Below are 16,857 nucleotides of genomic sequence, written 5' to 3'. Positions count from 1 at the left end.
TTTGAAATGAAATTTTTTTGTTTCCTCCACATTCATGCTGCTCAAAGAGTGAGGTGAGCCAAGGACTTTGCACAGGTAGAAAATACTTTTCAGATGCTCTTTGTTTCATGTTGTCGCCATCCACGATAATCAAAAGGTTCTGTCAGGAAACTCTGACACTGGGTCCTTCAAAAAGTCGGGACGTCTGGCTGACCTCACACTTTCAGAGGAACACATGCTCAACTGATTCAAACTTGAGGAGCTGTGTATGTAACTGCCTGCTGGGATACTTTAAAGTTTGCAGCATCTTTCATGCAATAATCTCTGAACAATTACCAAATCTACAGTCCCTGTCAATTTAGGCATAATCTGCTTTATAATATGCATACCTGTTCAGGCTGACATAAGAAAATATTCCGCTGCTGTGACTGTATCTATTTGAAACTGTATCATGCTGTCTGCTTTTATGTTTTACTTGTTATTTCTTAGCAGTGGAGTGGCTGGGGATCTCTGCATATTTAGCCCACCTTCACAGGCTGGTGGCAGGAATGCCATCACCACATTAAAACTGGAGAGGGCAGAATAGATCTAAAGCACAGTTCGATGCTCAATTGGAATTAGAAAGTGGGTTTGGAATGATGAAGATTGTCCCACCTATTTTATGAGAAAATAGTTTGCCCACATCAGATTAGAAGTCAATGAAATTGAAATTGTTACCAAAGCTTGCTTGGAAATGCAGAGGGAATTTATCTCCAAAAAGTGAGCACTCAATCCACAGAAAGCTTCACCTTCAACCTTTTTCCTCCATCATCTCTTTGCTGTAAAACATCACAGACTGGCTGGGAAGATAAACATGAGTGATGCTGTGTGCACTTTACTGACAGCTATAGCTGGGTGCCAACCCAGAGACTGAATCCTCAGAGGGAGACAGCCCTCGAAAGCTGTGTTCTTAATGAAACCTGAAAGTTAAATGAAACAATCTCAGTTGACAGTAAAACAAAGGATGCGTTCAGGTGCATCCCGCAGACTTGTAAAGTCAAACATTTTCACAATTTATCACCAGGAAGTGGCCCTGAAGCAGTTTATTGAACTGCTTCCTGTGTTGCATTGAGTCAATACAACACTGGGGTGATTCTCTGGAACATCCTTAGTCAATGTTACTGTCACTGTAAATAACTGTTAATCAGTGTACCAAGGTAAGGGTAACAAAAATATACTGAATGAGGGCTGTCACTTTTTCTCTGAAACTCTCCTTTGAACATAAAAGTTTATGTTGTAATCAAGCAGAGGGCTCTTTGAAGATTCGGTAAACTATTGTGCTATCTGTCATTTTCTGTGCAGTGTTAACTAACTTGTAACTGTGGATTGATGGATGAGTGCATTCCTGCTTCATGCTACTACTTGTTGTTTTGTAGGGAGACTTTTCAGAGAGGTCAAGGGTAAGAACATAATAGTGACAGAAGTCAGGATACTTTTCTTTGTACCACATGAAAAAAAAAAAGACAGCTGCTATTTTCTGTGAGAATTCAGGTGGTTATTAATGTGGTCTTTTTCAAAAATGGCTCAGCATTAAGGGCAGCAACATGCTTCAACGCATTAGCTGGAAGGAGATTGAAATGCGGAGGACATACTGTACATCTAAATCGTTAATATTGGGGAAAAAACGTAGTGAGAATCTTACTTTTGCATCACGGAGCAACATGATGCTTATTAAATACCTTGTTTAAAGTCAACTGTGACGGCCCGGGCCGTCAGCTTTTCCTTCCTGTTTTGCTCTGTGCTTTCTGTTGCAGGTGATGTCCCCACCCACTTGCTGTGCTGATGTGGTCTGCTTGGCCCTGTCCTTTTGCCTGGCTGGCATGGTGTCCTGTTTGGTGTGGAGCTCCGCCTGCCCTTGATCAGCTTCACCTGAGAGGAAGAGCATAAAGCCAAGCTTCCTCATTGTGTTCGCTCTCTCTCCACGGACAGCCGGGCTCCTGGCAGCCTTTGAGTTTTTGTTGAGTTGTCTTCTTTTGCTTGTGAACAGTTTATTGCTGTTTGCATTAAAATGTTAACTTAATCCAGTTTTACAGTGTGGACCTCCCGTCATTATGGCCTGAACCGGCTCGGTCATAACACACTCTATTTCACTCTTTAGTCGGCATGAATAATGCCATGACCCTCATCTCAAAATGTCTTCCTTGTATATGGAATTGTGTGTATTAGTGATGTATTGGGCATGCTGCCACATAATTTAAACATCTGTCAGAGGTGGCTGCCTCAAGAGCATGTTATACTGGACACCTGTGATTTAAGATATAGTTTTGAGTTTAAAGGCCAGGTGCAAACACCAGTTTGCAGCAAATTCATTCAAATGGAATCACCAAAATTTATGGATTTGCTTACAGGGTGAAATAAATCTGCACATTGCTTTCTAAAGTCAACCTTGATCCATGAATACTGTTGACCACTAGCATGCTGTCTTTTCAGTGTTGATCTTGACGGGGATGAAAAACCAAAATTGGTAAGTTGTTGAAGCTGAGTTATTCCACAAAAGAGCAATGGTTTGCAGACACCTCTGAGACAGAACTCCATAAGTTGTTTGAATAAACTGCATGGAGTTATTGTCTCAGTAATGACCAACCTAAACTATTGTGCCAATTAGTTGGCTAACTGACTGCTTCGCTCATTATCAAAAAAAAATTCCTCTTGAATGAATGAAATGAATTGAACAAAATGGTGTTCACTGGCAAACAAAATACCAGGGGGGAGTAAACAGAAGAGATAGAACAGAGGTGAGCTCTGGAAGCTGTCATGGCTGACCAATGACTGACCAGGCTGTCTTGCTAATTAGCGCTGAAAGCAGTAATTATAGTAGTTTACTAGACCTAGAATTCATTATCTCATTATCAGTCATTATCTCAATCTTTCTGACCCAACTCTTTAACATGGAAAAGTTGAATGAAACATTGAGGTGACTGGTGCTTGAGCCTGCTTGATTTAGAGTCGGTCAGGTGTTGCACTTCCACTGGAAATGAAGCACACTACAACCAGTATCCACTGCACTTTACCTGTATCACAGAACAGGAGCAACCACAGATATCACATCCATGTGATACCACTTAGTATTCCAATGAAAAACAAATGATAACACCGCTATGCAGCCCAGCACTATTGCAGAGTAGAAATGGAAAAGAAGAAAATGGAATTAGAGAGCTCAGTAGCAGGCAGGCAAGAGGTGGTGAAATCCTCTCTGGGATTTTCAATATGAGGGATAGAAGCGATCTCTGAATGTCAAATGCTTTTCTGATCCAATCAGTGATGGGTTTCAGTTCTGGTCAAAGAAGAGCATATCCCTGCTAATTTGTGAAATAATCCCTTATCTGACTCACCATCATAAACAGCACAGACCATGTGTTGGAAATTTGATTTGTGTGCTCTTCACAGATCACCAGGTTGATTATATAAATGGAGGACAGATAAGCTTCCATCTGATTGTCCTTCTGGCTCCAAATTTATGGCACACTCAGTAATTAGTGAACTGTAAAGTGACTAACTTGGTAATTGCTCATTATGAACAGTATTATTTCTGCTCATCACTCATTTATATGTATTTTTGTTGGTACAGTCTGACTGATACACTGTTTTGTTGTAAGCTTTTTTTTCTGGCACAGATTATGATGATGAGTTAATAATGAATTATGTTATTATTATAAGCAGCAGGGATGCAAAGCAAGTATTTCACTTAGGAAATGTAAATGACTTTTTTCAGGTATTTTGTGTTCTGTTAGTACATTAGCACTTATGCTTCTTTATGCTCGTACTATATTTCAAAAGAAAATACGTTACGTTTTACAATTGTTAATTATATTTAAGGCTATTGCACTTTTATAAACATTCTTTATAAAACATAATAATTCTTAACCCTTTAACAGTGAACCATTTTTCGAGCCGACTGCCTGAATCAGGTAACCTTTTTAAGAGCTAGCAGCCTGAGAATGTTTCTAAATCCTCGCAGTTTCAGAATATTGCCTTGTTTACAAGAAAATGTGACAGATTTTCAATGTTGTCTCAGACTTTTGGATCACTGTATATGTACATTTTTGACATCTATGCCTTTATTTGATGAGTTGTGAAGACAGACATGCAATCTGGGGACTGAGAAGAGGGCATGAGTTACTACAAAGGTCAGAATCAAACTGTGGATGCTGCGTCTACGTGACGTGTGCCCCAACCATTCAACTATACAAGCATCCCCTAAATTAAATTTTCAATAGTAGTACTATTGGCAATAGTTTGCCAGTTGTGTTTAAATTATAGTGGAGTGATTTTTTTTTGTTGACATTTTAGTTTTCCAACCACAACAAACCATTTAGTCAGTTTTTTTTTTTAAATTTATTTAACGCAAAATCAAAAGGAATTAATAAAATGAATGCAAAATCCAGCTGCTCCTCCATTTATAATAAAACTGCTTTTGCCTATCTAACCAACCATTAGTTTGCACGATTAAATGATTGCTGCCTGTCTTTGCCCTGCTCCAACATCCTTCTTCAACACCATCACAAGAGGGAAGCAGGATGCTCTAAAACATACTTTCATTCTGACTTTAAATATCACAGATTTTCTGATGACAAGAAAAACCCTCTAAATCTCAATGTGGATGCTCTGATGTTATACTCGTCCACTTGCCCTCTTCTGGCCCCACATGACTTTGTCATAATTACTTTTTCTAACAGAGGTGAGAGCGGATATTTGAATCATTAGACACGGACACTTGGCTCACTTCTTCCCATATCTGATATCATAATATATCATCATTTGATATCACCTGTAGAAGTTAACCTTCAGTGTGGAAGACAATGACACTGTAGGAATGTTCTCAACCAACAACTGACAGTCTAACATCAGAAATATCAGTTATGATGCTATAATAACTGAATAATATTATTGTATTGTATTGTATTGTATCACAAAATTTAGGGGCCAGATGAGCACTGAAAAGTACAAACTCAAATAGCTGCTTTTTCTGTTTTTTTAAGCAGCTTAGCATTGTGACATCTCTTTTTGAGGATAAATGTTCTGCTTTTAAAGCCAGGTCCTAATTCTGAACAAAAATAACAAGCTGAAAGTACACGTCTACACACACATACACACATGTTCTACCTTCAAAATGGGGGGTTGCAAACCATACTTTCCCTCAGGTTTTAATGATTTTGATACTCTTTTCCACATTTTCACATCAATGGACAATTCTGCACCTGATAGAAAATGTAGTTTGTGTGCAGTTTTTTTCTATAGACGACACAAAGACGTGTCCGATTGCACAGTGAGCTTCCCATTTTTAAGAACAGGATTTATGGTTTTGAATGTGCTATAATTGGCCTCATTCTAAAGTTGTAGCAGAGTGAGTTTAGTGTGTTGCTTTAATAAAATTGATGTGTTCTTTAAATAAAAATAGAGATACACAATTAATATGTATCTGCTCATGTCTGCATATATACCACAACTTTGCAGCTTTAACCACTTTTAGAACCAGTGTCTGTTTCATGTATCGTTTCTGGTAATGTTAAAATAAAATAGTCAAAATCATTGAGCTGAGCTGAAATAAATAGACATAATCAGACCAGAATTAATTCTCAAAAGAAAGTTTTTTTTAATTTTGTAATTTCTATTCAAAAAAGCATACTTAGAAAATAAATGTCACAAAAATATTTAGCCTTAGTAGAAAATTATCCAAATCTCTGTCTTTATTTAGTTGTACTCCTCAATTTAGCGTTTCTCTTTCGAACATCATCTTAGTCTTTTCGTTTAAGACAAATTGTTAAAATGTCATTGAGCAAAGAAATCCGAATCTAAAGATTTTTAAGAACTTCAAGCAGGCTTATCGCAGCTGAGACACACATCAGATGACAAAAAGGTGAGGCAAACAGAAGGGAATTGGCCAGAATGGCTGTGGACTAAAACATCGACAGATAATACAACTAAAAGTGAGTAATATGAAAGAATGAATGGGGTTATTAACATTAAACAAAAACCTCAAAGACATTTTTTTTTAACATTAAAAAATATTTACACAGCTGCAAAAATTCCCCCTGCTTCAGATCTGTGCGTTTGATGAAATCTTGAATGTGATTTATCTTTTCAGATGTGTATTTACAGTAACACGATGTTCCCACTCGGCGCAGGCCCACCAGTAAAGTATTGCTCTAACTATTGAGCTACACAGTACCAGAGGTTTTTGGCATTGACAGGAGAAATTGAGAGGATTATGTGCTCCGCCTGCCAACAGTCTTTTGATCAGGGGCCAGGTAATATCAGACAATCTACATTAATCCCACCATCTCTTTTCCCCTTGGTTCCTGCTCTCATCCTGGCCACCCTCCTCTCTTACCAGGTTGTTATCAGTCGGAGGGATAATTAAGCCTTGTGGGACTGCTGTAGGCCTTCCTCTCCTAAGTTTGAGGGAGGCAGATCAAACGCCTTTGAAACAAAAGTTAAATAAAAAGGCTAATCTGCCAGAGACAACAGATGCCATGCTGAATATGCTTTGCTTTCCTTTGACCCTTACACTGCGCTTCAAGAAAAAAAGTTCACTTAGAGTTTGAAATGTCTTCTAACCAAATTTGCCTCAAGCAGGGAGGCAGTGTTTGACACTTAAATACTGCATAAATTTGTTTTATTTAGAGCTGAAATAATTAGTCTATTAACTGATTAGTTGATCAACAGAAAACAAATCTGCCATTTCAAGTAAAGATGCCAGATATTGCTTTACATGTGTGGCAGTGCGGCTTTCAGAGTTTAATATTATTTGTTTTCCTGTTCAACATATACACAAGCAATACAAGAGCGTTTTTTTTATTTTATAAATTATTATTATAATGTGATTAAGTAGGTGTAGTTGGAGCCCTTCATTTAGTATTTCTGAAATAGATTTGATTTCATGTGCCAGTTTGGATTTACAGTTTCAGACAAAAAATACAACAACCTGGAATCATCCAGTCTCTGCAGCTGGCAGAGCATTTATTGAGTTGTTAATATTAATCAATAGCTGCGATTTACAGAGGGTATATCATCTTCCACCAGAGCTAAATTAATGGGAAATAGCAAAAAAGGATCAAAGTCACCTTTCACTCTTAAATAAACATATTTTCATTGGGAAATCATGCTTATTGCCCCCATGAAGCATAACTTAATCTTTGAAAACTTTTATAAGTTTTCCATAACTGTGAGCCCCAAGCCCATTGATTCGTAAAGAAGAAATAAATCTTTAAAAAATAGCTCACAAAAACATAGTTTATTTATATTTTACAAGTCTGTTGTCTGATTCAACTGTTTTTTCAGGGGAAGTTCTAACTAAAGTCAAGGCTCAGAGAATAGTAGAATAAAAGAAAGCCGGAGGATTTTCTTTGCATACATATGTTAGAAAATGAATATTCTTTTCATCCTTGGCTACTTTATATCTTGGAGCATAGTCGGCACCTAATTTTAGAACTGAGCTCTTCAAGTGTGGCTGAATAATGATCAGGGAGATGTGAAAAAAAAAAGACAGGCAGGTGTTATGTCCTGTGACAATTCAAGTGCTTATTAGTGTAATCTTCATCAGGAACAACTCGGCATCGTTAACGAAAACTTGCCTCAACACATCAGCTGGTTGGAGACTTAAATGTGGACTAAATCTGCCTCTTAATCATCAATATGGACGCAACAAACAAACTACCTAAGATAGGTAAAATTCAGCTAATGGTTGTTGTTTGGCCAAAACAACCTAAGGTCAAGGGTGAATTTTTTTCAGCACTGTAAAACATGAAGACAAAACGCTATATCATGGTTAGTTTGATCTTCAGTTTACAGGACTACTTTGCTCACAGGTAATAAGTAGCCTCACTGGACCACAGTGCAATGTGGGTACAGGTTGTGTTACCATAGTGTCACAGTGACACCATCTTCCAACATGGAACACTGATCACGTCTTAACAGGAAATCTTTAAGGGAAAAATTGACAAGGTGATACAAAATCAATTTGAAAACTATCTTTTGTCAGAACTTAACAACACATTTTGATATTTAAAGGCATTTTCTGACGTTGCTATCAAACCCATTCAAACCATTTTATTCTGCAAGACATTCTGTTTAAAAGTTAATGAAAACATATTTACTTATATCACATCCCATCATACCATTAGAAAAAACCTTCTAGAACTCTACATTTTGAGTTTATAGATCTTTTCTTGGAATATTCAATTCAAAATCTTTGGTCAAGAATGTAGCGACAAAGTTTCTGTGTTTAGTTAGCAGGTCCTGCTGCAGGTGCATAGCAGTATTACAGATGGTGTTTCTAAGGAGCTTGAAGTATCGCATTTTTTAAACCATTGGCTTTTTCATTACAACCCCGTTTCCAAAAGGTTCGAACAGTGTAAAATGTAAATGAAAAAATAATGTGATGATTTGCAAATCATGTAAATCCATATTTAATTGCAAATAGACCCTAGACAACATATCAAATGTTGAAACTGAGAAATCTTTATTGTTTTATGGAAACTGTGTAATTGTTTTGAATTTGATATCAGCATCACGTCACAAAAGATTTGGGACAGGGGGCATTGTTTGCCACTGTTTTGCATCACCTCTTCTTTTAACAACACTGTAAATGTTTGGGAACTCCGAAGACCAGTTGCTGCAGTTTTAGAAATGAAATGTCCCATTCTCGCCCGATATAGAATGTCTGCTGCTCAACCGTTCGGGGTCTCTTTTGTCATAATTTTTATTTCATGATGCACCACATTTTTTGTAAATGAGTGACCGGTCTGGACTGCAGGCAGGTCTGGACTGCAGGCAGGCCACTTTAGCACCTGGACTCTTCTACTACTGAGCCATGCATGTAAAATAAGTGCAGAATGTGGTTTGGCATTGTTTAGCTGAAATAAGCATGGCCTTCCCTGAAAAGGGCGTTGTTCCAAAACCTCTATATATCGTTCAAAAATAATGGTTCCTTCCTAGATGTGCAAGCAACCCTGAACGTTGATAACAAGCTGGGTGGTCCCTCTGCTCTTTAGCCCATAGGATGCAGCATCCATGATTTTCAAAAAGAATCTCAGAGTTTGATTTCACTTTTCGACTTCGCCTCAGTCCATCTTAAATGAGCTCGGGTCCATAGAAGTTTGGATCTGGTGTTTTGGGTCCTGTTTATATATGGTTTGTTCTTTGCATGGTAGGGTTTTAACCAGCATTTGTGAATGCAGCGATGAACTGTGTTCACAGACAATTGTTTTCAGAAGCGTTTCTTAGCATGATTTGCCCTACAGTATTGTTTTTAATGCATGAGAGCTCGAAGATCATGGCCATTGGTTTTCAGCCTTGTCCCTTGTGTACAGAGATTTTTCCAGATTCTCTGAATCTAATTACTTGTGAGATGTTCCATCATAATGTTTTTTTTTTTTTTTTTAGCTTTACACAACTTTTCCAGTCTTTTGTTGTCCCTGTCCCAACTTTTTTGAGACTGGCGGGCATCAAGTTCAAAATAAGCATATCATTTGCATATTTTTTTTTTTTTTTTTTTTCTCTCAATTTCAACATGTTGACTTATTTGTTGGTTTATTTTCTATTAAAAATGGGTTTATGTGATTTGAAAATCATTGCCTTCTGTTTTTATTTACATTTTGCACAGCATCCAAACTTTTTTGAAAATGGGGTTTTAAAAGAACACATTTTTCTCCCAGCTTTTGTGAAAGCTCTTTTGTCTTTTCCATGTTTGCTATTCAGTCTAAACAGCTGCATAGGATTTATTTCTGTATCATAGCTAAAAACAGATTCAGTGTTGTTGTAGATTTCTCAAACACTTTAGGGCATTTTGTAACAATTTGCTGACCTTGCATAGTAGTAAGTACTTAAAATACAGCAATGTTAGATAGGATTTGAATAATTATGACACAGCTGTATAAATTATATCATACATTTTCATTATTAGTTGATGATGTCACTAAATGAAACGTTCAAGGGGATCCAAAAATTTGTTTTTGAAAAAGTTTACCTTCTCATCGCGACTGAACTATGTTGTACAACTGTAGTAGTTTGCCCTGGTTTCAGGTCATTGTTACTAGGCTAAGTTAACCCCGCAGCTGATTGAAGCTTCATACTGTGGTATCAACCTTCTCATCGAACTCTCTGCAAGAAAGAGAATGACCTTCATTTCCACGGTAATGCTGCAGAATCAATCGTTTTCGAATTTCTTCCTTCCAGGAAAATCAAAGGTAAAGATCACACCCTAAAGCAATTTTATTAGAGAATCAGAATCTTTCTAAAAGGTTCAACAGCACAGCAACAGCCTATTCACCTATATGTTCACCCTTTCAGTATCAATAGTGTCTATTTATGTCAAAACATCTCCCTTTTTTGCAGTGACAATTACTGGGGGGTGTTTATCACAAGGTAGCTTTGATTAATTATGTTCAGCACCCATTAGGAAGGTGAACACAGGAAAAGTAAGTTGCTGCTGAGTAAGCACCTGTTTAAATGAATCTTTAATGCACAATGTTGAACATTGGTGTCAAAACGTGAAACCTTTTCACTGTTAAAGTTGCTGTCATTTAGAAAATTTTAGTTCTTCAAAAATAATTAATCTTCTGAATTTAACATTAGTGATTTTCTCTCTTCTGAACAAAGAGTTCTAACCTGTCTAGAACATATTTTGTGAAGTACATACTGTATCAGGTAAGTGTTTTTAAAGTTTACTTCTTTTACTTTAGGTAGGTCAGAATCAATGACGATCTAAAGCCATGTTCCTTTCCGTTAACCTGCTACAAGCACAAAAATCAAGAGTAATGACTAAATCAAGATTTGGCTTTTGAACTGAGAGTGCTTTTAGCAGCAGGAGTGCTCCATGTTGTTTCACTCTGTGCTGCAGCAGTGGTCACTTCAACTGTTACTACCTTGTCCATGTACCTGTATACACTGCACAGGTACAAATTACAGTAAGTGTGATAGTAAAAATGAAAGTCAACAAAATTGGGCAGATAAAATACTTTTTTTTGTATGAAGCCGTGCAGAGGATTGAATGCTACATGACAGACCCGTGCCTGGTGGAATCCATGTGTAAGAGTTTATAAATCGCAGGAAAGAAAATGTCTGCTGTTCTTCCTTCACTGTTAACTGATGCAAAACACACGATTTCAACACAAGCGTTCCTCACAGATTTTGCATACAGTTAAAGCTGTGAAATATCACATTTGGATGAAACGATGACACAGACTGATAATTAGCGCTAATGTTGTTCTGGTGACCAGATTTGCATTTGTGGCAATAATTAAAATGTGTGATTACAACTAATTTGACAACTGTGTGAGAAAATGCTTCACACGCTAAACTCTTGAAAAGAAAGGGTTGCACTATTCAAAATAAAAAACTTGAAACCTTAATAAAACAAAACTCTATCCTGCCTGCTGATGTGGTCAGGTTGTCTGTTGTTTGTGGGGAAGTTTGCACTCTGGGTTGGCATGGATCCTCAATCACAAAATGAAATGGCCTGAAAAGAAACAGAAAATAAAGAAAAAGATAAAGGGGGATGCATTTTGTTTTAGAATTCAAAAGTGTAATGCATTTTCACCCACAAAGCCTCTAATGAAATGTCTGTCCATTAGAGACAGTTCAGTCAGACTCTTACGAACAGAGCATTCTCCGATGAAAATGCTCTTTTCAAAAATACTTCATCTGTGTTTACAGAGCAGGACTCATTATGAACCATCTCTGTGACAATGTTGTCTCTTAAATTTCCATCATATGAAAACATGCACATTTTCTATAACTATGTTTGTACTCAAGTGGGCCTGATTTAATAAGATCTCAAATAAAGGGTACTAAATTGTGTGTTTATTCCAAAAGTTTGCACATTTATTTTGCACCCGTTTTGAGGTTGATTTATTAAAAGTAATTGCGTCTTGGATATCAGGTGCAAATTGCTCTATTTAAATGAGGTATTTGCGTGTGTTAAACTGATTTCAGCTGTTCTAACAGAATGACCGCGAAAGCGAAAGGAAATCTCATCCCATTGAAATGAATAAATATTAATATAAAAAGAACAAAAGGCTACATAGGAGATTATCAGCAAGGAAGTCAATGCCATGGGAAAAACAAAAAGATCAATAGAAATTATGAGAAGATGGCAAGATATTAGACAGAAAAAAAAAAAAACAGCTTATATTAAAACGTCTGCAAATAAAAGAGGAGGGACAGTGGATGAGATCCGCTAAGAAACACCGATTAGCAGGTCCAGCTCTTTCTGTGATGAGCAGGTGACTTTTCATTCAGTGCTTCGCGAGTGCTCGCGAGCCTTATGAATTCACCTGTGAATTCTGTGTGACAGAGCATTGAGGACCTGGGGCAGCGACACATTCAGGATCTGGGACAGCAAACCTATTGGGACTGGGTGGGACATCCCTGCAGCGATACGCTAGAATGACCCAGAGGCAGGACAATACTGAGTCGTAAGAAGTTTTTTTGAATTACTGGTATTGCGTGGTTCCTCCTTGTTACTGGTTTTAAATCATCATCCAGTTCATTCAATAACTACAAACTATAAAATGTTTACACAGATGGAAAACCACGTTCTTTGTGTATTCTTTGCTTTCCCTACACCTAACCAATAAGACCACCCTGACGTTGATTAATACGTTCCTTTCAGTCATACTAAAACACACATGCAATCACTTCTCCTATTTCTACTTTCAGGTTTAGTAAATATCATTGCATTTCCCCTCCCAGTATTTTGCACATTCAAGTAGAAACTGATGAAAGATGGCGCCGCGCTAGTGACGGCCTGTTGCAGCAGTTCCCGGTGTGCGTTTTAGTTTGAAGACTTTTTCAATTTTTCTCTCTTCTGAGTTGTTTTTGTTTTCTTTAACGTTTTGTTAAGCAACGGTCAGGCAATGCACCGTAACTTTTTTTCCTCTTTTTTGGTGGCTTTTCTGTTACTTTTTTCCCTCCTTGTAACAGAGAGCCATGTACAGTGGACTGGGGCCTTTGTTTACTCAGCGCGATCAGCTGATTGCACTGAGTAAACCTCTGCTGCTGCCCAGAGCGAGGCCTGAAATCCCAGAGGAACTACGGAGAAGACGTTGGGGTTGCAGAGCTGGTGCTAAGATGAAGGCGAAGAGGAGGAAACACAAACCATTGGTACCGGCGAGTTTAATGGGGAACGTGAGGTCCTTGGCCAATAAGACGGATGAACTCGGCGCGCTGGTAAAGACCCAGAGGGAATACCGGGAGTACCGGGAGTGCAGTGATCATGTGTTTCACTGAGACATGGCTGCACTCACATTTCCCAGACCACAGTGCGGCCGTACCCGGCTTCAGGACTGTTCGGGCGGACGGAGACGTTGTGCAGAGCGGTAAGAAGAAAAGTGGAGGGATTTCAATGTATGTGAACAAGAGGTGGTGCAATCCCGACCATGTGTGTGTGAAGGAACGTTTCTGTAGCCCAGACATTGAACTTCTAGCAGTGGGGATGCGCCCGTATTATTTGCCGAGGGAGTTCTCGTCCGCCATTGTTGTCGCTGTGGACATTCCTCCATCAGCTGACGCAAAGACAGCAGCAGACATCATCCACTCCACTGTGTCCAAACTTCAGACTCAGCATCCCGGTGCATTTTTGGCAGTTACTGGAAACTTTAATCACACTACTCTGGATAAAGCACTGCCAACTTTGCACCAGTATGTTAACTGCCCCATAAGGAACAATAAAACTCTGGACTTACTGTATGCTAATGCCATGAATGCATACAGTGCTACTGCCCTTCTCCCCCTTGGTAGGTCGGATCACAACCTGGTCCTGCTGACACCTAAGTATGTTCCTCTGGTGCAGAGGCAGCCTGTAACCACCAGGACTGTGAGGAGGTGGACACAGGAGGCTAAAGACGCCCTGCAGGACTGCTTTGAGTCCACGGACTGGGATGTGCTGTGTGAACCACATGGGGAGGACATCAACAGCATGACGGACTGCATCACAGAATACATCAAATTCTGTGAACACACCACCGTACCATCCCGGACTGTACACTGCTTTCCCAACAACAAGCCGTGGATCACCAGTGACCTGAAAGTTCTTCTTAATAAGAAGAAAGCAGCCTTCAGGTCTGGGGACAGGGACGAGCTCAGGAGAGTGCAGCACGACCTGAAAGAGAAGCTCAGGGAGTGCAAGGACTCCTACAGGAGGAAGCTGGAGGCCAAACTCCAGCAGAACAACGTGAGGGAGGTGTGGACCGGTATGAAGGAGATTACTGGGTTCAAGGGGAGAGAGAGACAACTAGGGGAAACCTGGAGAGGGCCAATGACCTAAACTGTTTCTTCAACAGGTTTAGTTCACAGCCCTCATCTGTCTCCTCCACACACCACACCTCCCAAAAACTTCTGCTGCCTTCCCCGTTGAAAGAATAAAACTAGTCCAAAGAGGATCAAGAGGATGGCTAAGGGGTGCAACAGAAAGCATTGTTTACCATTCAGTTTCATTTTAAAACAGTATGTGTTGATTTGAAAACAGCTGCCCTGATTTCTCATCTGGGTTAATGGACATTCTACAACATTGTGCAAGTGTTTTGTTGTTATTCTTTTTTTTGCTGGTATTTCATGAATGGTAAACAATAGTTGGTCCAGTGCATAAACACAGTGACACAGATCAATATATATAGTTGCTGGTCTGTCCCCCCTGGTGAGCTGCATGGACACAGAGCCCTCAACATCAAAGGGCTCTTCCACTATTGACGCCACGACCACCCTCCCCCCCTCTCTGTGACGACTGGCCAGGTTAGGAGACAGCTGGAGAGACTCCACCAGCGCAAGGTTGCAGGACCTGACGGCGTTGGCCCCAGGGTCCTGAAGACCTCCGCCATCTAGCTGTAACACCTCTTCAACCTGAGCCTGAAGCAGGAGGAGGTCCCGGTGCTGTGGAAGACGTCATGCCTGGTTCCTGTACAGAAGAAGACGATTCCAGCTGGTCTAAATGACTACCGACTGGTTGCCCTCACATCTCATCTGATGAAGGTGCTGGAGAGGCTGGTCTTGGCACACCTCAGGCCGCTGGTGAAATCTTCTCTGGACCCTCTGCAATTTGCATACCAGCCTCATGTTGGAGTGGACGATGCCCTCATCTACCTGCTGCAACGAGCTCAGTCTCACCTGTTTGGAACCGGTGGCTCTGAGAATCACTTTCTTTGATTTCTCCAGTGCATTTAACACCATCCAAACACTGCTGCTGAGTGAGAAGGTGCAGGTGGTGGGGGTGGACACATCCACCGTCTCCTGGATCACTGACTACCTGACAGGCAGACCACAGTTTGTCCGTCTGGGCAGTGTGCTGTCTGATACGGTGGTCAGTGGTACTGGAGCTCCACAGGGAACTGTTCTGTCTCCCTTCCTGTTCACCTTATACACCACTGACTTCCAGTACAACTCAGAGTCCTGCCATCTGCAGAAGTTTTCTGATGACTCTGCAGTGGTTGGGTGTATAAGGGATGGACGGGAGGATGAGTACAGGGCAGTAGTGGAGGAGTTTGTGGTGTGGGCGGGTAGAAATCACCTGCTTCTGAACAGAGAGATAGTGGTCGACTTCAGGAGGAAGACGATGGCTCCACAACAGCTGACAGTCCTGGGTGAGGAGGTGGACATGGTTGAGGAGTACAAGTACCTCGGTGTCTCCATCGACAACAGACTGAACTGGAAGACCAACATCAACGCTGTCTACAAGAAGGGGATGAGTCGACTCTTTTTCTTGAGGAAACTTTGATCCTTAAATGTGTGCAGCAAGATGTTGGAGATGTTCTACCAGTCTGTTGTGGCCAGTGATTTATACTTCGCTGTGGTCTGCTGGGGGAGCAGCATTGGAGCCGGAGACACCAACAGACTTAACAAACTGGTTAAGAAGGCCGGCTCCATCATTGGCTGCAAACTGGACAGTCTGGAAAAGGTGGTGGAGAGGAGGATGCTGAGGAAACTATTATCCATATTGGATAATCCTGACCACCCTGTCCACCAACTACTGCAGGGGCAGTGGAGCACTTTTTTCAAAACACTCCTCCAGCTCCGCTGTCACAAGGACAGATACAGGAGATCATCCCTGCCCACCGCTATCAGACTGTATAATAACTCACCCCTCGCCAAATCCATCACACAACAATGACACCCTTGCACTGCTGTTTTGTCTGTTGTTTTGTTCTAATTCATTGCACTGTTGTTTAGTTTAGTTAGTTTATTTAATATTTTATTTTATTGTATATAATGTGCATTTTTTTAATTATATGTAATATAATTAAGCCCTGTACATGCTGCTGTAACAAGGGAACTGAGGAATTAATAAACTATATATCTATCTATCTATCTATACGCCCAATATTACATATGCATTCAGGCAAACACGCAAAATGGACAACGTGTGTTAAATTGCACATTTGCAAGACACAATCGTCACTGCACGTCGTTAGTAGATCAGTTTGGAATTTTTTTTTTGCGGGTGGTGTGGAATTTGCATGGGATTTTACACACGCAATCCTTTAGTAAATCAGGCCCAATTGTGTACAAAATGTTATTGTTTGGCGTGGTTTACTATATACAGACCCCAGGACTGGCCATAGAGAGAAAAGAAAATTAAATTGTGTGCACAAATTACTAAATCGAGGCCACGGGACACTAAATCATGGCTACAAGATAGCCTTTCTTACGCATGAGAAGTTTATTTCATAGACTGTGAAAGTAGACATAACTTCCAGCTCTGAAAAATAAGGCCAATGCAGAAGTGCCTTAAGCTGCAATACCACCAGGTGTCACTTGAGGTTGACTCCAAAAAGCCTCCAACTCCATAGACTGCTATTCAACTTCTCTCATAAAATGCTCAGTCAATAAAATTTCTCCATGTTTTCT

General features: G+C 39.9%; 1 protein-coding gene across 4 annotated transcripts in view; it reads right to left on the bottom strand.

Annotated features, from left to right (window-relative positions):
• The window catches only part of LOC138206449 (alpha-1,3-mannosyl-glycoprotein 4-beta-N-acetylglucosaminyltransferase C-like), a 63,566-nt gene that overhangs the window by 36,456 nt on the left and 10,253 nt on the right, over window positions 1–16,857 (bottom strand). The window contains exon 1 of one of the 4 annotated variants that reach the window (XM_069163170.1): window positions 1,698–2,070. The exons of the other annotated variants lie outside the window; for them this stretch is intronic. The gene's annotated coding sequence lies outside the window, so the exon portion shown is untranslated. Of the gene's footprint in view, window positions 1–1,697; window positions 2,071–16,857 lie in introns of those variants that run through there. 4 annotated transcript variants of the gene reach the window in all.

This window comes from Embiotoca jacksoni, unplaced genomic scaffold, assembly GCF_022577435.1.
Source record: "Embiotoca jacksoni isolate LCO1_2020_lvr unplaced genomic scaffold, fEmbJac1.0.p SCAF_3, whole genome shotgun sequence".
Lineage (NCBI taxonomy): Eukaryota > Metazoa > Chordata > Actinopteri > Embiotocidae > Embiotoca > Embiotoca jacksoni.
The sequence above is the reverse complement of the archived record's forward strand: the minus strand, read 5'-3'. Positions and strand labels throughout refer to the sequence as shown.